The 23,448-nt window shown below is 40.1% G+C and overlaps 1 pseudogene; it reads left to right on the top strand.

Annotated features, from left to right (window-relative positions):
- The first annotated feature begins 21,236 nt into the window (after positions 1 to 21,236).
- LOC123455518 lies at positions 21,237 to 23,071 on the top strand (annotated as a pseudogene).
- The last annotated feature ends 377 nt before the right edge of the window (positions 23,072 to 23,448 follow it).

Raw genomic sequence — 23,448 nt, forward strand, 5'->3', positions numbered from 1 at the left:
ATTCCTGTTCATTTCAACCTTGCTTCAAGTGCGCTTTCTAAGCTCACCTGCATTTTTCATTGCCTTCCTATTGCCTGGGACACAATCCCTTCAGCATGGTATTTCAGGTCCTCCATTACCCTGTCGCTTTTGTTATTGATTAGTTTTTTTTCTCTCCACTTCTTCTCTTCCATCTGAGGTCCAGCTAACCTGAGATCCTCTGGCTCTGTGTGCACCTCACCTCTGGACCCTTTTTCATGCTGTGCCCTACATCAGAAGTGGCTTTCATTATTTTCTGGAGACAAGTTATTGCTGTGTAGCTCAGAATGGTCTCAAATATTTGATCCTTCTGCCTCAAACTCCTGAATATTGGGATTATAGTTACATGCTACCACATCTGGTTGAAATGCCCATCTCATTCAATTCATCTGGCTAAACATTAGTCAACATTCAGCTTTCAGCTTGGGTAACACCTCCCCAGTGGTACTTTCTCTGACTTCTAACTTGACTAGGCTGTCTGCTCCCCAGTGTTTCACTTTCCCAAGCTTCCATCTACAGGAGGAGTAACCAATGCCATCCTGACATTGTCTGCCCACCACCCTATCTATTCTCCCTCCTTACTCACTATGAGCTCTCAATGGGCAGGGACAGAGGTGAATTCTCCATATAGCTGAGCTGAGGTTGCTGGAATCTCAGTTCTCCTCTCTTACACAGCCCTTCCCAAAATCCTAACAGCCCCCAACTATACCCTTGTTCAACAAAACATTGACCCCACATAATGAAGTCATTTAAGCATGATTGTCTAATGCTGCCATCTCTTTCCATGAGACTTCCCTGTTGTGTCCCTTCCCTTGGTAGCTAGCACTGGAGAGGCTATATAGTAGATTTCTTCTGAGTTTAGTAGTGTACATTAACAAAACTGCTGTAGAAGGCTCACCCTCCCCTGGGCTGACTCCCAGAATTATGGAAAAAGTACAGGGTCAGAGATGGCACTACAGAATGAGCACGCCTGAGGGACCTGGAGATGGAGCACAAAACTTAAATGTGTGCAACAGAAGCTGGCCTGTATGCTATTTTTTTTACATTACTGGAAGGATAAAATCAAAGGTTCTAGTGCTTAGCCACACATAGATACAAAGGTTTCTCATCTCTCTTTTTTTTTTTTTTTCAAGATAGGGTCTCGCTCTAGCCCAGGCTGACCTGGAACTCACTATGTAGTAGTCTCAGGGTGGCCTCAAACTCATGGTGATTCTCCTACCTCTGCCTCCTGAGTGCTGGGTTTAAAGGCGTGTGCCACCATGCCCAGCTAGTCTCTAAATATTTTTAGTAATGTTGTTGTATAATTATAAAGTTGGCATTCATTTAAAACATCTTCTTAAGAGAAAACCACAAAATAAGTTATGCCATAATTCTTGTGCCGCACTGCACAAACACGTTAACAGTGGTGCAGACCAACAGTGCGTCTATGTGAAAAGTAGCATGCTTCGCTGTCCCCCTGGGTCCGGAGGTATCTGAGTATGTCTGACACACTTGTCCTCCCAAAATGTATTAGGTGCTTTCACAGTGCTGTGATCAAAGTATCTGAGAAGAATGCTAAGGGAGGAAAGGGTTGCTTTCGCTCATGGTCTCAGAGGGTCTCAGTGTAGCATGGCAGGGAGCGCGTGGCCATTTCAGCTCATGGCAGCAGAAGTGGTGGTAGGTGACGTTCATATTACACTACAGTGGACCAGGAAGCAGAAAGCGAGGCCAAGGCCAGGCTATCACCATCAAAGGCCTTCCCCCAGTGACCTGCTTCCTCCAGCCAAGCCCCACCTTCTAAAGTTTCCACAGTTTCCTAAAATAGCACCACCAGTTGTGGAATTATCACTCTGTGGGGGAATATTTCAACTTTAACCCATAACACCAAGGATAGACGTTGTAGATAAACCTGCTCGCAGCATTGCTGCTGGTGCAGGAAGGTGACACAAAGAAACTCACTTGGCAAAAATCCTACACTGTCAATGTATTTCATATAAAGTCAGTTGATTTCTCAGATCTGTAGCTAAAAATGAAGTATTAGTCTAAGAAACATATTAAAATATTTTGCATATGTCTTAATTTCAGATCAATTCTGTATTTTTTCCAGAATTACTGAACACCCCAAAATGTAAAATGGCAAAAATATTGACACCAAAAATATTGACATAGAGAGAAGCAGAGGCTTCAAAATGTCAAAATTTCTTATATCACATAAACAAACAATGAGGGTTTGGAAAGAATCATGATATTCAAACAGTATGGATAATGAAACGGCAGAATATTTTATAAAGAAAATTATGAGACTCTGAAAGCTGCCAAACAAGACATGAAGAGCAGAAGGGAGAGAATAGAGAATCCAGAGGCTAGGCTTATAGGTTTTTCTAAACTCTAAACAATCTTCACATTTACATAACATTATTGTAAAGATACAAGAGGATGGGAGAAACTTTTCCCAACTAACCATAATATAATTTTCTAGAGCTCACAAAATACCTATCATTTTTCTGTCCTTCTTAGAAAATAGCAGTTCTAAATCCCTGTCATATGAAGAGATAAAGACAATGTGATCCAAACACAATGGTGAAATATATCATAGCATTGTACCTATTCCTCAAAAACAATATTCTTCTTCTAATTTATAGCTTTTAAGAATATACAATTTAATGTATTTTATTTTTAATTATACATAAATATTCGTATTTGTCTATATTTATATTCATGATGCTGTATTATTGTCAGATAAAGGACATAACATATCCATATTTATTTCTGAGTGTGGGAGAACTCTGTTTTGCATGTTTCTATCCCATCTCCACCCTGTGCCTGGCACAGTGGTCTTGCTTAGTAAAGGAAACAAGTGAGCTGGGAGCCAGCCATTTTATTATTGCTAGTCTGCTGTGCCTCCCTCAGTCACCCCACAGCTTATTCTTCTGTAAATGAAGAGTCGTTTCTTATTCCAGGGAACTGGGGTACCTCATACTGATGGGTCTGTCTCAGATTTCACCATGTCAACTGGTGATCCTCTGCAGACCCATTGTAACCATGCAGCATCCATGGTTTACATTGGGGTTCACTTTTTATCACCATGTATTGATTATTCATATTAATAGAGTTCACTGTAATTTTTCCATGGATAAATCCAGCATACACTGATAAAATCCAACTTCCATTTATTTACACTCTTAACACACTGTCTAACATCTAGTGATTACTATCATACTTTAAGATTGACTTTTTATTTATTATTTATTTACAAGCAGGAGAGAGAGAAAGAGAGAGAGATTGAGAATTGGTATGACAGGACCTGAAGCCACTGCAAACAAGCCCCAGACGCATGTGCCACTTTTTGTGTGTCTGGCTTTACATGGTCACCAGAGAATCGAATTTGGGTTATTAGGCTTTTCAGATAAGTGCCTTAACTACTGAGCCATCTCTCCAGCCCCCAGATTAACTTCTTGGCTTCTACACATGAGGGAGAATGTGCAGAATTATCCTCCTGTGTCAGGCTTATTTCACTTAACATAATAAATTTTTGCTGCAAATGACAGGACCTCACTCTTCTTTATGGCCGAAAAATACTCTGTTGTATATGTGCTTTCCATTTTATTTATCCATTCATCTATTGATGGTACCTATGCTGGTTCTATGATACATGTACCTGCTACAGATTTAAGTGAATGTATAGTGACATACATCATATGCTCATGCTTGGATAATTAATCCCAATTGGTGAGAGTAAGAATGTTATAGAGACTTTAAAGTTGATAGCCTTACTTGATACCATGAGTCACTGGGGGTGGTCCACTCTCCCCTCCTTGCTGATATGAAAATGTGTCATAGGCTTCCTGCTCAGGCCTGATATGCCTACCCCCACCTAATGGGCACTTTCTTTAGAAACTATAAAATGAGCATAAATGCTTTCATTCTGTAAGCTATTGCTCCAGCAACAGGAAGCTGACTAATGAGCCACCATTATAGAATCATACAGAGTGATTTCACTGCCCTAAGAGCCCTCTCCCATCTCCCTAATATACTTGACAGCCACTGATCTGTTTAATGGCCTCACTTTTCTAAGAATGTCACAGATGGAATCCTACAGGATGTTATCTTTACTAATTGAGTTCTTTTACTTCATAATATACACTTAAATTTTACCCACAATTTTTCATGGCTTTCTTTCTTTTAGTACTGAATAATAATATACAGTCTGGATATACCATATTTTATCTACCTGCTTTGTTGTTTTCAAGTTTTGACAATTGTAAATAAAACTGCTTTAAACATCTAAGTGCAGGTTATTTTTTTAGATATTTTATTTTATTTATTAGAGAGAGAGAGGGAGAGGCAGACACAGAGAGAGTGAATATGGGTATGCAGGGCTTCTGCCACTGCGAATGAACTCCAGACACATATGTCGCTTTAGTGCATCTGGTTTTATGTGGGTACTGGGAAATTGAATTGGGTCCTTGGGTTTTGCAGACAAGTGCTTTATCCACTGAGCCATCTCTCCAGCCCTAAGTGCAGGTTATTTGTGTGATAATGTTTTTAAGTCCTCTAGGTAAATGCTAACAGATACAATTACAGGTTCACATGATAGAGACCATGTTTAGTCTCATAAGAAGCTACCAAAATTTTGTTTTTGATGTACACAGCCCAGCAAAAATCCCTACCTCATAGAGCCAGAATAATACGTGGGAGAGGGACTGAAGAGATGGATTAGGGAATAAGGCATTTGCCTGCAAAACTTAAGGACTGAGGTTCAATTCCCCAGGAATGACATAAGCCACATGCACAAGGTAACCCATGTGTCTGGAGTTCGTCGGTAGTGGCTAGAGACCCTGGTGTATCCATTCTCTCTCTCTCTCCCTCTTTCTCTCCTCTTAAGTAAATAAAAATACATTTAAGAAAAATATACATGCGAGAAAGTACAACCTTGTAAATGGAGGGTGTTTGAAGAATTGTTCTATCTATGTGCAGATGATAGAAACTCTAGCCTATCTCAAGTTATCTACAAAATAATCAACTCACAAAGGGTCAAATATCTAAATTTAAGACATAAAATTACAAAACCTCTAGAAGAAAATTATTCACAAGGAAAGATTTTTCTGGGGCGTTCCTGGAAGTACAGAAACAAAAATGACTATAGAAAAATGGTATTGTAGCAAACCTAGAAGCTTCTGTACAACAAAAGAAGCAACTCAAAGAGTAAAGAAACTTTATATGGAATGGAAGAACATATCTGTCAAATATTCATCTGACAAGGAATTAATATTTAGACGATATAAAGAATTCAAAAAGCTGAACTAAAATATTCCAGTTTAAAAATGGACAAATTATCTGAATAGATATTTTAAAAAAAGAAATTTACATAGCCAACAAATATACCCAAAAATATTCAATATAACAATCCATCATGGAAAATACAAATCAAATCTATAATGGGATGTCATTTCAACACAGTTAGAATGGCTATTATCAATAAAGCAAAGAGTAACAAATGTTAGTGAAGATGTAAAGGAAATAGGAGTCCATACGTTGTTAGTGGAACTGTAAAATAATGTAGCTATTATGAAAAATACTATGGAGGCTCATAAGTAAACTAAAAGTGGATGCACCATATCATTCAACTATTCTATTTCTGGGCACATATCTAAGGTAAATAAAATCATAATATCAAAGATATACCTCTACGCCCGCTGCCCCCCTTTATTGAAGCACTCTTCACTACAGTTAAGCTGTGGAATCGACCTCAGTGTCCATCAACAGGAAGGATAAAATCCTGTTATTTGCAGTAAAATAGATGGAGTTGGAGGAGATTATGTTAAATCGGATACAGAAAAGTAAGCACCACATGTTCTTTCTCATATGTGGAAATCAAAACAATATTTCAACCTAAAAGCAAAAGAAAGATGAATATAGACTGGGACGGGGGTCAGAAGCTAGAGGGAAGGGTGGCTGGATGAGGAGCAGTTCATCAAAGAGTACCAGAGCACAGAGAGAAGGAGTAGGTTCTGGTGTCCCACAGCATATAGGGATGACTATAATTCACATTAAACCATTGTATATAAATCTAGAAGCAAGAAGCTTGAATCCTCTAATAATAAGGAGGCTCATGCTAAATGCATATATTGAAATATCACACAGAACCCCACTGAAATGTGCAATCAATATATGAAAATTTTAAGTATTTAAACAAAATTTAAGACATCAGTTTCCATTGAAGCAAAATTTGAACAATTTAAATGTCCATTTGCAGATGAATCAATGACAAAGATGAGTTTATGCACCCAACAGAATAATGTTCATCCTTACAGAAGAAGGAAGTCCTGTCGTATTTAACAAGGATGAACCTCAAGGACACTGTGCTATGAAATTCCAGTCACAGGACAAGTTCTGCATTATCCCACTGATGCGATCCTCTGAAGGCAGCCTGCCCAACTCCATAACTCCTTAACTCCTTTGATGGTTCAAATTTAGTCACTGTCTGAACCTACCCTACTATGTGGACCACACTCACAGCCCAGTGTGTAAAAGGATGTCTATTCCCAATGTGCAGCTGTCAGGATAAGTGCCAGGCTACAGGCTGAAGGTACCATGGCTTTTCCTGCTATAGTGGGAGTAGCTGTTGGGCACAAATTTTGCCTGAAGGATATGTTTTCTAATTATCCTCTCTAGTTGTTCAAGTGGTAACCCTGTTTTACAGATGCAGACATTGACGTCCAAGGCGAAGTACTGGTAATATTAACACAGGCAATGAGAACTTGTGTGTGACACTATTACTCTAAAGCATAAAGAAATAGTGGTGATGGGAAACATGATTGATCAGCCAGCTATGTGGAGGCAGGCTGTGTGCGAGGCAATGGAGCTCACGGGTGAGAAAAACATGTGCCTTTGATCACTGCTTTTCAGGTGCTCTTGGGGGTGAGGAGCTGGGGTGGAGGCTGGGATTTGAAGAGGGATTGTGCACACAGCAAAAACTAACACAATTAGCAAATTGAGGGGAGGCTTCGCGGTCAGAAATGTTTGCCAATTCAGGCTTATAAGGTGGCTAGTTGGCTTCCCAAAATCATTTCCTGCAGAAATCCCTCAGATTGTGTGTAAAGTACATGGGTTTAGAAGAGTGCTGGGTAAACTGAGAAGAGAAGAGCCATATTCCAATCGTCATTGTTTTGTGTCCTTCTTGACTGTCCTACATAGCAACTCCCATTATATTACTACCGTTTTTTTTTTTTTTCTTTTTTTGGTTTTTCGAGGTAGGGTCTCACTCTAGCCCAGGCTGACCTGGAATTGGAATTCACTATGGAGTCTCAGGGTGGCCTCAAACTCTCGGTGATCCTCCTACCTCTGCCTCCCGAGTGCCAGGATTAAAGGCGTGTGCCACCACGCCCGGCTATTTTACTACCTTTTATCTCCATCCTTTGAGTAAGAGAACTGGAGTTCAGAAAAGTTAAGAGACTATAGTGGTTTGAATGTAAAATGGCCCCCATAGCCTCATGTGATTGTGATGAAACCTTATGATTAGTGACCAGCTGGTAGTCTCGGCGGGCGGGACCTTACTAGAGGACTTGTGTCACTGGTAGCACTAGGAGGTATTATATCCCATCCCTGCTCGCCACACTCAACTCACGCTCCCTACTGAAGAGAAGAAGTGACACCCAGCTGTCTGCTCTGGCCTCCCCCCCCCCCCTACTGTGATGAAACTTCCCCTCGAAACAGTGGGCTGGAAATAAACCATTTCCTTCCATAAGCTGCTTCTGATTGGATGTTTTGTCCCAGCAATGAGAAAATAACTGCTACAGAGACAAGATCCAGATCATACAGCAGAGCCCGAATCTGAGTACAGATCTAAAATACTGCCAAGTCCCTGTGCTGCCCAAGTCAGATCCAAGGCAGCCTTTTCTGGAACACAGTCAACCACATGACTGAGGGCCCACCTAGCAGGACTTGGAAATAATGGAAACTCCAGGACCCCAGGCTGACTAGATTTTTGAGCAATGCCTCCCTCCTCCTTCTCCTCCTCCTGCCCAACCACACGTGTGTCACCTCCCCAGGCTCAAGAGTCACTGCTGCTGGTGTTCAGGCCTGAGCTCAGCTCTCTGGGGACCATGTTTGAAGAGCTCAGTGACTCAGGGCCTCCACCCTAAATCCCCATTAAGCACTCTAGATTTAATAGCTGCTATTAATACAAATTACGCTTCATTAAGCATGAAGCTGTGGAGAACAGAGCTCGAAGGCTCCAGTTCAATACAGGGCCGAAGGACAAACAGAACAGCTATTTTTAATCCTGGCAATGTCAGTGGGGAGAAAGCAGCCTGACACTGCATGTGCCTGTCCCTGCTGCTGCAAATTGAGTTTTTCACATCCTCAAATAAACATCCTTTGTCTTCAGCTCACAGCATGTGATAGAGGTAAACCTTTCCCAACCTTGAGAGGTGATAGCTCCTGAACTTTTCACTTTGCAAAATTTTTGCTACAGAACATAAGAAGATGCAGGAAGAGAGGAGAGACCAGTAACAGTTCAGGTCAGGGCTGCTGTGACACACCGTCCTGCAGACCCCTGCTACAGGTGTGGGGGGGCGGTGCTCAGGCTCACCTGGACTGGTGTTCCTATTACCCAAAGACTATGTAACATCAGAGGCAGCTCAGAAGTAGGCAGAAATCACCACTGTGGCATTCTTCTGGGCCAGTCATTCCACAGTTGGTTCTTCTGAAAGCCAAAGTATGCATTGTAGGCTTTGTGGGCCCCTGGATCTCCACAGAGATGACGAGTTCTGTCACTGGAACACAACAGTAGCCAGAGAATGTACATCAAGAAGCACGAATGATTATATTCCAATAAGACTTCATTTATAACATGATTGTGGGCCACATTTGGCCCATAGGCCATGTCTCCCACTTTTGACTGATTCAAATTTTCTGCCCCAATATAGATGATTTTGTGATGAGTATAATATCTTTTATAAACATCCCTATAGTATATGTTGACCTCAAAGATGGAACACTGATATTCATAAAGAACAACAACTATATGCCATTCCAGTGTAGGATCATGCTACTACCATGTCCGGGTTTACCAAGCCTATATCACATTCATGTGGTCATCACTTTTTCTGAGACTCTCTCTGCATGCTTTTGTGTCTGGTATACAATATGATCATCTTCATTTCTTCCAGGAATTTGAGAATGTGTGCATTACAAGCTCTGCTGATGAATACTCCAGTCTATCCATGGTGTTAGGTTAGATATTTACCAACTAATCTTCATTCCCACATCTTTTTGAGAAGCCCCTTGCTCTTCCTTGAGTTTGGCATGATTGCTTTACCCATGAATGACAGAGATGGCATGCTTTCTACGTAAGTAGAACAACATGATAGAGCTCCTACTAACACATGTGGAATGGGATTTGTACCATCCATCAACAAAAGACATTTGATTTTCTTACTTTATTTGTTTATTTTATTTGAAAAAGAGAGAGGCAGAGCAAAAGAGAATAGGTGTGCCAGGGACTTTAGCCACTGCAAGCAAACTCCAGATGCATGTGCCACCATGTGAATCTGGCTTACATGGGTCCTGGGGAATCGAATCTGGGTCCCTTGGCTTTATAGGCAAGCACCTTAACCATTAAGACATCTCTCTAGCCCAAAAGGCATTTTTATATAGAATGCTTTCATAGGATTTGTAAGAACAAGCAAAAAGATCGCAAAACAAGATGCAAAACTAATACAGTCTACAAACAATGAAGAGCATGAGGAAAGGAGCTCTTTACTATCAAGCAGAACAGCAACTTAGCATGTCACTTTACAATGTCTAGGTGCTACCTCAAGTAAACAGCAAGGTCAAACACAGGTCATCCTCATGGATAGGAAGGACATCTGCCTGCATATTTTGCCTAAAGTAATTTTTCTCCATAGTGCAAGGGTTACAGAGTTCTCACAGAGGATGGAGGTAGAGGTAGCAACAGCCAGTCAGTGTCCTGCATATGAGGCCCTAGGAACTTAGGTAGAGTCGGCCGGTTAACAGCCGCGCTGCTGGGCCACCCAGCATCCATGAACCACACGCTTGTTGCACACTGCTGTGTCATTTGTTCCACAAGCTGGCAGGGGCTGAAAGGGCAAAAAATACTGGCAGAAGCCACAGCTCCTTCTTCCAATGTGGTAGCTTTTGTGGATGGCATTGGCTGAAAGCAACTGTAGCACCCACAGCTCTGCCTGGCTTCCCTGTCCTTGAAGTCACTAAGGAGGTTTGAGCATGTCCACAGGAGTTAATATGAGCAGTGAGGGAACTGTACTGATCTTACTATGCCTACCAGCATCTCACTAAAGCAAAACCAAAACACAACAACAACAACCCCCAAAACTTACATAAAAACACAAATATTTTACGGTTCCTAATAGTGCAATATCTTCTTTAGGTGCCTATAAATTTCCCTATTAACAAATATCCTTTACAAAGAATTAATGGGGTGCACCTAAACTTGGCTGGCACACACATCAAAGTTAAATACATTTAGCATTCATTACCTTTTGTACATGGACAAAAGAGCCAGAACAGATATCAGGGGTGTCAGATGCTAAGGGAGGCTCCCTCTTCCAGTCAGGGCTTTGCAAGAAGTCATAACTAAGGCAACAGATTGGAGACCGGGGGTTTGGTGGACATTTACTAAAGCGTCAGATGTTAAACATTCTGGGATGTAGATCACACGTCATCTCCATTATAACTACTAGGCTCTAACAGTAGCAATAAGATAATATGCAAATAGATCATGTAGTTGTATTTATAAGAACAGGTACCAGGCTAAATTTAACCCATGGACCATGTTTTGCTTATCCTTGCTCCAGACTATAGTAGACTACTTAAACCAATATGACAAAGACCCACCTCTCCTTGCCTGAATCCAAAAGACTCTCTTCCTACATCCCATAGTATTTATAGCCTTAAAGCTAACATATAAGCCAAAATATATTTGCAGGCAAACGAGTCCCCCCTGTTTGGCAGCAGCTGAGGACCTACACATATAATACCTCCTTAAAAAGTGGACAAGACGCATGTGGAGACTGGGAGGTAATGTGTTGCTCTAGGAGACAGAGCCTTGGCTGCTCTGAGCTCATTTCCTGGAAGGAGAGAAAACCCACAGCTGACAGCCTTGAAGGCCACTGTCTTACAGCAGTGTCGGGGAGTACAGGTAAAGCAGGCTGGGTGTTTGTGTTACACACAGGGGCGTACTGAGGTTGAGACAGTCCCTGACCAACCCCAAATCAGTCAGGCAGCCCACACACATGATGATAGAAGTTAGATGTGGTCAGAGGCTGATGTGGGGGAGACACTGACATGGCAGCTACAGCCAGGACTCACAGGCCAGAACCCAGGACGTTCTGCGTGAGCAGCACGTGACAACGAGGAAAAGATCAGGCAATGCCAGCTCAGGCAGCACTATGAGAAGCTGCCCTCTAATACCCTTAGGAAAACTTCAGTAAAGTGGATAGAGTTTTATATCTTTAGAAAAAAAAATCAGAAAGAAAAAGGTTATGAAGCAAAGCCTTTGAGGTGCTGAATCAAACCCTTGGGAAAATAAAAACTGGTAATAAATAAACTGTGCCAATTTTTTTTTTTTTTTTTTTTTGCCTTTAGAAGATAGAAAAATTGACTCTGAAAACAAAAGCTTTGAAAAAAGGCTTGGAAACAACCCTATTTCTGCTCCAAAATGGATCTGGCTGACCTAGGGAGGCTAATAATGAACAAATAGTTGCAGTTGAAGCTAAATGTGTTACTTGCTAGCTGTCATAATTCTCTATAAACTATGCCACTAGTCGGAAAGAAATAGGGAAGGTCAGCCATCCCCCACCCGACCAGCTCCCCACTCTGCCTGTGGGGTGCACATAAGGCTTCCATCCAACAGGCAACAGGGCCCTGGGGGACAAGGTGCTGATCTCTACCCTTGGTTCCAAGCATTAAATCACACTCCTGTTAATCCATGTAATGATGACTAAGACTAAATCTGGGTATTGTCCTCATTGTAATGTATTGTCTCATGTAATGCTTAAAAAATGCACATTCACAGCTCTAAAGACTGATTGTGAAACTCATGTGGAAGGTGCATCAGTGCTACAAATCTGCGAAGGCAATTACTCATAGGAAGCATGAGCAAGCTGAGTGTGCAAGTGCTTTCTGAGAGGGCTTATCAGGGTCTCATTCTGAGTTTCTGTGTCCCTCACATATACACGTGTGTTGGGAAAGATGGCTTTCTCCTTAGAACCCTGGCCCACTTTTTTCAAACCATACAGTTTCCTTTTATCCTCTCCAGTTGTCTGAATTTACCTATTACATGACTCGCATTTCACAATTTAAAATAGGAATGGGATTTGGATCAAGATAGTACTGTAAGTATGTCACTTGAAGTCCCAATTGCCTTTAGTCTGAGCACAGACTAATGACAGATGAAAAATATAGAGAAATTGCTAATATTATAGCAAGGTCAAATTCAAGATGACTGTGTATGACTATGAAATAGAAGAGAAATCCAAATTGGTGAGTAGACTGAAACCTGTCTTACTATGCTCTCAGTTAGTCAAGGACTTCTAAGAGCTTTATTTTTATAGTATAACGAGGGAGTAAATGTGCTGAACACCAAATTAAGGACCCATGTTTGAAGATTCTAGGAAAGCTTTTCTTCTAAAAAGGAAATTATCTGTGGGGAAAGCTTCCATTTTCTATCTATGATTTACTTCTTCTCTGGAATATTACTGAATAATGGAAAGTTTCCCAAAGCTAAGACAGCCTCACGTAAGAATGTAGCAAAAATGACAGACACCTACATTGTTGGACTCCTCAGTGAATCTCTGAGCACTTAGCTTCTATGTCTTAAAGTAAGAAAGAAATGCTATTATGGGATATCTACTGTTGTTTGGTGCAATAGACAGTTTCACAATGCTGGGATGAACATCCAACCAAACACAGTTTTATAGGAGTAAGGGAATTATATCAGGCTTATAGACACAGAAAAAGTTTCATCTATGGTAGAAGCAGCTAGCTCCCATTCATAAATCAAGCAGAGAGAGAAACTGCCACCATCCAGCAAACACTGAAAGCAGTAAGCATAAACTGGAAGTTAGCAGGATCCCCAGAGATCAAACCTCTCTGCACTCCTTCAGATCCACCCCCAGTGACACCTTAGGGCTGGACTCCTGGATCTGCCTCCAGTGACACCTCCTCCAGCCAGGCAACTAAAGATCTAAGTTACAAGTTTAATGTTAATACCTGAGTCAGTGGGGGACATGCATTAAAACTACCACAGCTGGCTTTCCTCTCACATTAAATCAAATGATTCCTCATTGCAACAGTGTATGTGTGTACACAAACAAGAGTGTAGAGACATCAGGCATCTCTTTCCTCACATAGCAAGACCATAAAACAAAATTCTAAGACATTGCAGTAAAAGATAGAAAACAAAATTACTTCATAAATAATTAAACATGAACACACTTCAGATAAAAACAAAATATTAAACAGTCTAAGAGATTAAATAAATGTCTAGAACCCTCAGTGAGAATATCAATAACAGAGATATAATTTAAGAGAAAAAAATAGGTACAAATTAAAATAACAGTAAGCTACTGTGTTATTGAAAAGATTAAAAGTCTTAAAATTAAATATATACTTAAAAACTGAATTCAGTGGGTGAAGTTTAATTTACTGGACACAGGATAAAATGCCTCAGAAGAAATGACCCAGAAGATGACTATAACAGAGATAAAAATAAGAAAACATATCCAGATAAGAGACAAGGAAAGTAATCAGGGAGTAATAGCTAAAGAGATGGAAGTAGAACAGTTTCTAGAATTTAAGAAAGATTTATCAAAATTTTGTTCTAGGGGCTGGAGAGATAAATTATCATTTAAAGGCACTTGCTTGCAAAGTCTGCCAGCCTGGATTTCATTTCCAAGTACCCATGCATTGCACTTACCTTTTTGTTCCTAGGACAAACATCCAACTGTGAGCAGCTTATGAGAGGAAAAGATTTCTTTCAGGCTTACAGAATACTGGATAAATACCATCAATGACAGAAGAAGCTGCCTCACATCTATAGATCCATAGGATAGAGACATTCCCAAACAACCAGCAAACATGTACACTCAGAACTCAAACTTGGCTTTCAGCACACCTTAGTGGGGCTGGACTAAAGATCCACCCTAATGATACCTCCTCCAACAGGGCTGCTAGAGACTCAAGTTGCAAGCTCACTTACATTCTAACCATCACACATGTAAACCCAGATGCACAAAGTGGCACATGCCTCTGAAGAAACTCAATCTCTCTCTTTCTCTCTCTCAATTAAATAAATGTTTTTAATGTTTTCTCTGGGACTGGAGATAAGGCTCAGCAGTTAAGGCACTTCCTTACAAAGCATAATGACCCTGGTTCAATCCCCTAGTACCCATGTAAAACAAGATGCACAAAGTGGTGCATGCATCTGGAGTTCATTTGCAGTGGTAGGAGGTCCTAACATGCCTAGTCTCTCTCTCTCTCTCTCTCTCTCTCTCTCTCCCCTCTATCTACCTATCTCTATCTCTTCATGTCTCTTTGCTTGCAAGTAAATAAAAAATATTTATTAAACACAGAGAAGATTAATCTCCTGAATGAACCTATTATACCCATCAAGATTAAAAAAGTAGTTGAAAACCTCCCCAAAAAGAAGAGTACAGGACCAGGTGGCTTCTCAGCTGAATTCTATCAAACCTTCATGGGAGAACTGGAACCAATTTTTCTCAAACTGTGCCACATAATCAGAGAACAGAGAAAGCTCCCCAACTCCTTTTATGAATCTATTATCATGCTAATACCAAAACCAGACAGAGATGCCACAAAAATAGGTTTATTTTCCTGATCAATTTAGATGCAAAGATTCTGAAAAAAATCCTCACAAACAGAATTCAACCATACATCAAAAGCATTGTCCACCTTAATCAAGTAGGCTTTATCCCAGGAACTCAAGGTTGGTTCAACATATGGAAATCTGTTAATGTAATACACCACATGAATAAGCTTAAACACAAAACCACATGATCATTTCAATAGATTCAGAAAAGGCCTTTGACAAAATACATCATCATTTCATGATCAAATAGTTTATATTTCAACATAATAAAGGCTATATATAAAGCATCTAAAGCCTAAATAATACTTAATGAGGAGAGACTGAAGAAATTCCCATTGAGATCAAGAATAAGACAGGGGTGCACACTCTCACCTCTGCTCTTCAACATAGTACTAGAAGTTCTAGCTCAAACAATAAGACAGGAGAACAGAATAAAAGGGATACAAATTTGAAAGGAAGAAGTTAAGTTAGCCCTCTACACAGATGACATGATTCTATACATAAGTGACCTGAGAACCTCCAACTCAAAACTCTTAAAGGTGATTAATTTCTTCAGAAGAGTAGCAGGATACAAAATCAATGAATAATAAAAAAAAAAAACAGTAGCCTTTCTATATGCAAAGGATAAAGATACAGAGAAAGAAATTAGAGATATTGTCCCATGTTTCAATAACAACAACCACAAAATACCTTGGAATAACATTAACCAAGGATGTAAAAGACTAATATAATGATAACAAAACACTCAAAAAAAAAATTGAGGAGGACTTGAGAAGATGGAAGGACCTCACATGTTCCTAGGTAGGCAGAATTAACATTGTGAAAATGGCATCTTACCAAAAGCAATATACAGATTTAATGCAATACCAGTAAAAATCCCAGCATTTTTTCACAGAGATATAAAAAATGATTTCAAAATTCATATGGAATGGCAGAAGGCCTTGGATATCCAAGCATATCCTCAGCAAAGGAAATACCTCTGGAAGCATCGCCATACCTGATATAAAGCTATATTACAAAGCCATAGTAACAAAAACAACATGGTACTGGAATAAAACGGGACTATAGATCAATGGAACAGAATAGAGTATCCAGACTTTGGGTCAAGTAACTACAGCTTCTTGATATTTGACAAAGGTCCTAACAATGTAGACTGGAAAAAAAGACAGCTTCTTCAACAAATGGTGCTGGACAAACTGGATAACCATATGCAGGATAATGAAACTCTATCCACACATCTCACCATGCACAAAAATCGAGTCTACCTGGATCAAAGACCTCAATATAAGACTGGAAACTCTGTTACTACTGGAAGAAAAAAATAGGAAGAACTTATCACAATATAGGAGTGGGGAAAGACTTCCTGAACAAAACCCCAGTAGCTCAGTAACTTAAATAACCATTCAACCCTTGGGATATCAGGAAGCTGAAACGTTTTTACACAGACAAATGTACAATATGCAGAGCCGATAGACTACGCACAGAATGTGAGGAAAATATTGCTGGCTATACAACTGACAGAAGTATAATTTCTAGAATCTACAAAGAACTCAAAAACCAATAAAAAATCAAACAACCCACTCACAAATTTGGGCAGAGGACTGAGTAGGGAGTTCTCAGAGGAAGAAATACAAGTGGCAAACATGCATTTAAGAAAATGGTCAACATCCCTAACCATCAGGGAAATGCAAACTAAAACAACTATGAGATTCCACCTTACCTCAGTAAAAAATATTAAAAAATAAAATGAAAACAAATGCTGGTGAGGATGTGCAGAAATAGGAACCCTCATTCACTGTTGGTGGGAATGTAAGATGGTACAGCCACTATGGAAAGCAATATGGAGACTCCTAAATAGGTTGACTATAGAGTTACCAAGAGACCCAATTTTTCCTTTACTGGACATTTACATGAAAATCTCCAAGCCTCAGTTTAGAGATATTTATTTGTTCAACTATGTTTAGCTGCTCAATTCATAATAGCTAAGACCTGGAATCAACCCAAATGCCCATCATTAGATGAATGGATAACCAAGATGTAGTATGGAACTCTATACAACAATAGGTAAAAACAATACAATGAAATTTGAAGAAAAATGGTCAAACTTGGATCAGATCGTTTATAACAAACTCACCCAATCACAGAAAGACAATCATTGCATGGTCTTACTCATCTGTGGCTCCTAACTTGAATCTGCCCAAGATGCTAAAATACCTAATAGGCATCTCAAGGACTGGACAATAAGGAGGGTAGGGATGGAGGGGAGGGTAAAGGTGGGTGGGGAACACAAAACTGAACCCAAATGGACTGGCACCATAAAATCCTATATCCTAAAAGACAGACTAAAAGGTTGAACTTTCATCAGGACCTTAGAGGGAACACCTGTTCAGAGGGTTTGGAGTGGCTATGATGAAGTCTAACCTTAATTTTCTCATGTATCTCTGTCTGTCTTCTCTTTATCTTTTATATTACCTATCTTTTTCTTCATTCTTTTCCCTTGGTGATGGCCTGTAACTCCAAGTACCTGGATGCAGTTAACATCCACAATGATCAGAGAGACCTACAAGCTTCCCAAAAGAAGACAGACTTCTGTCAGAGTACTTGATTACTCACCAAAGGTTAATGGTAAGACCCTACTGCTGAAGACACCATATGCTGTCAGCATAGAACATAGAGTCTGGGCTGAAATCTTGAAGAAAGTCAGTTCCCAGACAGTTAGCTTGTCTAGTGCCAGAAGGTGCTGCATGAGCTACTGGTGGAAAATGTCCAGCATCTGCCAAAGCAACTCGAGGTCTAAGCTACTCAGCAGAAAACAACCTGACATGATGCCCATGCAAGTGCAATAGTGGCACAAAGCCATGTTGGGTAACAAACTGCTCTTGGATTGGCTAACAGATTGGCTCAGTGGAATGGAACCCATAGCTGGAAGTGGGAAACAAGTCAGAATCATATTCAAATAATGAGTTCACCAATATCAAGTTCCCACCAATCTTGGGCTATAAGAGGGACTATACATATTAAATTATCTCTAAAATAATAATGGGTATCCCATTTGTCCAGTTCTGACTTGACTGTCTGTTGGACAATCTTTTTTCAGATGGATACAAAACCTGAGGGGAGAATCAGCCTATTGCACTTCACCAGAGCCCCAAGCGGAAACCATAGAGTAATTAGGGAAATGAGCAAGAGTGGTGCTTTCTTTGGTGAACCTGGAATCAGCATAAAGGTGAAGGAGATAGACACAGAGAACAATCAACCCCTACAAAATCAGATATCCAGGCACACAGAGGTTCCAAAGAGTCCATCAATGAAGTAAACCTAAAATGAACCCAACATGGTTCAGTGGAATTCACAAAAATGGGGTAGAAAGATTGTTAGAGCCACAAGTTGGGACATTATGCACAGAAACATTGCCTCTTCCCCATAACTGATGACTACCCCCACAATGCATGATCCATAATCCCCATAGGGATAACTGGCATCCCCAAGGAGGAGGGTCCTTTCACAAGGGGAGGACGGGGATGAGAGTAAGGATGGTACCAGCAAGTGCTGTTTACACACTGAATATGTCCATAACTAATAAAACAAATAAATAAAAAAATGTAAAAAGGTTTGCTCTGAACACAATGAGGCGAACACAAAAGAATGCAAATTCCACATGTCATAGTGAACAAGACAAAAAAAAATTCAAAGAATCCAGAGAGGTAGGAGAGATGGCTTAGAGGTCAAGGCAAGTGCCTGTGAAACTTAGGGACCCAAATTAGGTTCCCCAGTATACATATAAGCCAGATGCACAAGGTTCAGTGGCTAGTGGTCCTGGAATGCCCATTCTCTTTCTGCTCCCTCCTCTCTGTCTCTGTCTCTCTCCTCTCTCTCTCTCTCTCTCTCTCTCTCTCTCTCTCTCTCTCTCTCTCTCTCTCTCTCTCTCTCTCTCTGTGTGTGTGTGTGTGTGTGTGTGTGTCTGTCTGTCTGTCTCTCTCAAATAAATTTAAAAAAATATTTTTTAATGTATCCAGATAACAACAACAAAACAATTTGCTAACTCAATAAGATGTGCCAATGAGATGGTCCTGGGCTGTCCCCACCTGTCTTCATCACTCTGACTTCAGTACACTGGCTTTGCTAGCTAGGTTATCTCAAAATATTTAGGGTGTCTATAATTTTAAATTCCTTTCCTCACTGTGATCCCTCATCTTCTTCAACATCCAAAACCCATTCCATTCTCCTCATATCAAGGCTTATATTTATAGAAGCCCCTATTGCTTATCTCTTCAGTCTCTAAAATGTCATCTTTCTTTTATTTGTACTTCTTTTGCTTTTCCAAATACAAATGTGTTGTCTTTCAAATCCACAGTCCAAATCAGAGATTAAATACCATTAGAATACGGCAATGCGTCCAGAACTCCTAAAGGTCTGCCTGCCGTGAAGTCTTACTTAACTGAAGACAGATGGTTCCTGGAAGAGTCTAGGTGATGAAAGTGAAAAGAGAAGTCGCTGCAGTGCACTGTTGTTAGTTCACATAAACAGAATCACAGTATTGGAATTAGAGGATCATCTTTCCATCTGGTAGTCAGGGAGGCAGGATCTGGTTACAGAGTCTCCTTTCTATGACACTCAATACTATTTTCTGTAGCATCAAAGCAAGATGGGCAGATATTGAGAAACTCAATTCCCCCAGGGGCCTGCTGCAGCATGTGAAGGATGCAGGCTGGAAAACAGCTTTCACTACATGCCTTCATCTACCCAGGAGTCAGCAGCTGACCGAGACTGACAATTAATGTAAGTGGGGTGGGCGGTCACAAATGACTGTCATATGTACAGTTTTCTGTGAAGTCTCCTTAAAGCATTTTTTGGTGCTAGGATTGACCCCAGGGCTATGTGCAGGCTAGGCAATTACTCTACCACTGAGCTACATCCTAGCCCCCTTAATTTTTTTTCGTCATTTTGAAATTTTTCATTATCATTACCCTTTTTCTTTTTTAAATTTAACTTTATTCATTTATTTTCAAGAAGAGGGAGAACTCATGGGCGTACTAGGGCTTCTTGCCACTGCACTTGAACCTCAGATACATGTACCACTTTGTGCATCCGATTTTACATAGGTAGTGGGCAATTGAACCGGGGCTATCAGGCTTTGCAAGCAAGTGCCTTTAATAGCTGAGCCATCTCCTCAGCTCATTTTCATTATTTTTTTTCTATTTTATCTGTTTTAAGCTTTTAAAGGATGATTTCACCAATTCCTCTAAGGGCATGTCAATTTGGTTTGACTGAAAGTCTTGGAAATGTTTGAAAAAAATAAGACAGGAAAAAAAAAGATGTCTCAAAGAATGTAGAAATTAAACAAAGGACCTTGTTTTTTTGATGTTATGTACAAATATTTAAGTACAACTGCCATTAGCTGAAAAATTATGTATAAAATAAGTTAGATTAAACATTTTCTAAATGGGACACCAGCCTTAAATTTTGCATAGCTTTCCCAGAAATACCAATAATATAAAGCAAATTTGCATCAACTATGTTAGAAGGAAAATTAAATTAACCTTTTAATTTTCTTGATAAATAATGTCATTACAAAATCACTAGTATAAAAAGGCAATCGAAAGTGTGTAGTTAAAAAAATGTAGTGAGAAAAAGCTCATCCAGGAAGCTCTCCTGTTTATTACAAGATTCTGGAGGCAAGAGTATTTGCTCCTTATTCTCAATACCTAAGGAATTGGCGAGGGATAGAAGTTCCATCTCCAGCCCTCTGATCTTCTAGAGCCACCAAGGGCTACAATCACATGGAGTCATGGCCTGGAGTCTGAGTACTAATAGCAAGATAAAATCTAGCACTGTAACTGGCTCTGGTACATTCCTTTGCCTTCCTAGGGAGTACTTTTCCTATTTCCTAGTAAATTTGGGGAGAGAGGTTGGCTCATTACAGTCAACACTTTTTATTGTTTTTTTTCTTCAATTTTTTTTACTGACAACTTCCATGATTGTAAACAATATCCCATGATAATTCCCTCCCTTCCCCCACTTTCCCCTTTGAAACTCCCTCTCTTTCATATCTCCTCTCTCCCTCTCAATTAGTCTCTTTTATTTTGATATCATCATCTTTTCCTCCTATTGTGATGGTCTTACATAAGTAGTGTCAGGCACTATGAGGTCATGGATATCCAGGCAGTTTCCTGTCTAGAGGAGTACGTTGTAAGCAGGGAAAAGCCTTCATCCATTGAACACCTGAGGCATTCTATAGTGGTGACAGGATGATAATACGCAAATTGGGAACTAGCAGCAAACTTGAATTAGAACACCGAGAGACTTCTTCAGGTTTATTATTGTTTTTTTTGTTGTTGTTTGTTTGTTTGTTTTTTAACTTTGGACCATGAGGTCAGTACTGATGAATGAAGTTGTTCCAAGCAAGAGCAAATAACATACTACAGTAGCCTTTCCCTTCAAGCTATTTTGTTAAGGTCCCATTTGCTTGGTTCTCAGTGGGTTTGCTGGGTTGTGCACAAACAATGCTACAGAAAATCAAGTAGCAGATCCCAGCAGAGATAGTCACTGCTAGAGACTGTCAAGTATGCTTGTCCCCTTTGCATATGAGCCTGCATTGTAGGGTTGGTTGTGACCATGCCTACATAATCCATCCATCCCTCAACTCTACACAACTCAACATGGAGAGAAGCAGTGTTTTTCCACTGGAGGAAGGAAAAGTATGCAGGCCTAGAACTAGTTTCTTGATGGTGAGACATAATGTCAGGCAAAATCCCAAGCAATGAAGCACAGGCCAGAGAATGCTGACAAATCACTGAGGGCTTCTTTAGGCCTGTATGAATGCGTATGGGCATGGTCACCTAAGGCACTCGCTGGATGCATCCTGAAAAACACACCAATGCTAGATTTGGTATAAAATTAGGCTGGAAGTATTCTGTAGTAGTGAAAGAGTAATAATACACAAAGTTGTGAGTGATCATCAAACTTAAACTTAAAGCACTACCTAATTAGTAAGCCATCTGCTTAGAATTTACAGGTTGACATGTATATATATCATTCTATTCCCACTGCATCCAGAATTTTCAGAAAACTAATATTTAATGTGATAGTCAGCTCCAAATCTGGGCTGCACATCCAAACCAGGCACGGTTTATGGGAAGAAAGGGTTTATTTCAAGCTGACAGATCAAGGGGAAGTTCCATCAGATGGCAGAAGAAACTCCTTCCATACATCCAGCCAGCAAACACTAAAAGTGACAAGCACAAAAACCGGCAGCAAGCACCAGGGACCCAAGCAGGGATCATACTGCTTTGAGTACCTTTAGGCTGGAATTCTGATCCACTAAAAACACATTTTAGGGCTGGACTCCAGGATCCACCCCCAGTAACACCTCATCCAGCTAGAAGGCTAGAAATCCAAGGTATGCGCTTCAATAAAACACCGAGTCTATGGGGGACATACACTCAAACTACAGCACCTAAGCTAACAGACAAACGTAAGCCAAGAGAAACCATCCACATAGCAACTGGTATGTTGAAACTCTAAGAAAAAAAAAATTAAAATAGCTGTTTTAATGAACCTCAGTAAACTTTAAGAAGACACAAAGAAGCAAGTACTTTGTAAGGGAGTCATAATAGAGGAATTGAATTTTTAAATATCAAATAGAAAGACTTGAGTTAGAAAGTACACTGTCAAGTCATCATGTATGTCCCTAGGGACACCACTGTGGAAAGCCTCGAAAAGCTTAGAAGAAACTCCTTGTTTTCTTCCACCTCTGGGTACCTTCAACAGTGGTCTGCACCCAAGTCCTTGTGACCAATCACCAACCATTCACCATGCTCATTGGTGATACCACCCATGGGCCAAGTGTGCAGCCAATGACTTTTTCAAGTGTCTGGTGGCCAATCCCCAAGGTGCAGTGGCAGTGGGAGTAATGGCAGAACAAGCTTTAGAAAGTTCCTTCCACTCTTTGACAGAAGGTTGGTTGAAAGTAGTGCAGCTGAAACTGTAACCAAAGGTGGCATTAGGCTTCCAGAAAAATCTCAAGGAAAAGTATTACAACCAACAGTTGTTACTGTGGGATCAGTCTCTAAAGGAAAAGGTGGATAGATTCAATTTGGAGAAAACCTTCTCCCAGAATATGGAGGCAGCATATGAGTTCTAGAAGACATGGATAATTTCTTATTTAAAATTGAAAGTATTCTTGGAAATTATGTAGCCTGAAATCGCTATTGAAATGGGACCACATGAGGGCAGAGCATGGTGGTGCATGCCTTTAATCCCAGCACTCAGAAGGCATAGGTAGGAGGATCACCGTGAGCTAGAGACCACCTGAGACTACAGAGTGAATTCCAGGTTAGCCTGGGCTAGAGTAAGACTCTACCTCAAAAAACCAATAAATAAATAAATAATAAAAAAGGACCACATGAAGCTGTCCATTATACTAAAGTTATGAAATGTCTTACCATGTAAATAATTTCCATGCCCCCTTTTTATAATAAACTGGTGAGATCTAAACTACTGACATCCATTGTCTCAAATTAATTTTTGCTGTGCTGTTATAAATATTTCCAAATAGAATAATGAAAGTATACTAAACC

This window comes from Jaculus jaculus, chromosome 17 (assembly GCF_020740685.1).
Source record: "Jaculus jaculus isolate mJacJac1 chromosome 17, mJacJac1.mat.Y.cur, whole genome shotgun sequence".
Lineage (NCBI taxonomy): Eukaryota > Metazoa > Chordata > Mammalia > Rodentia > Dipodidae > Jaculus > Jaculus jaculus.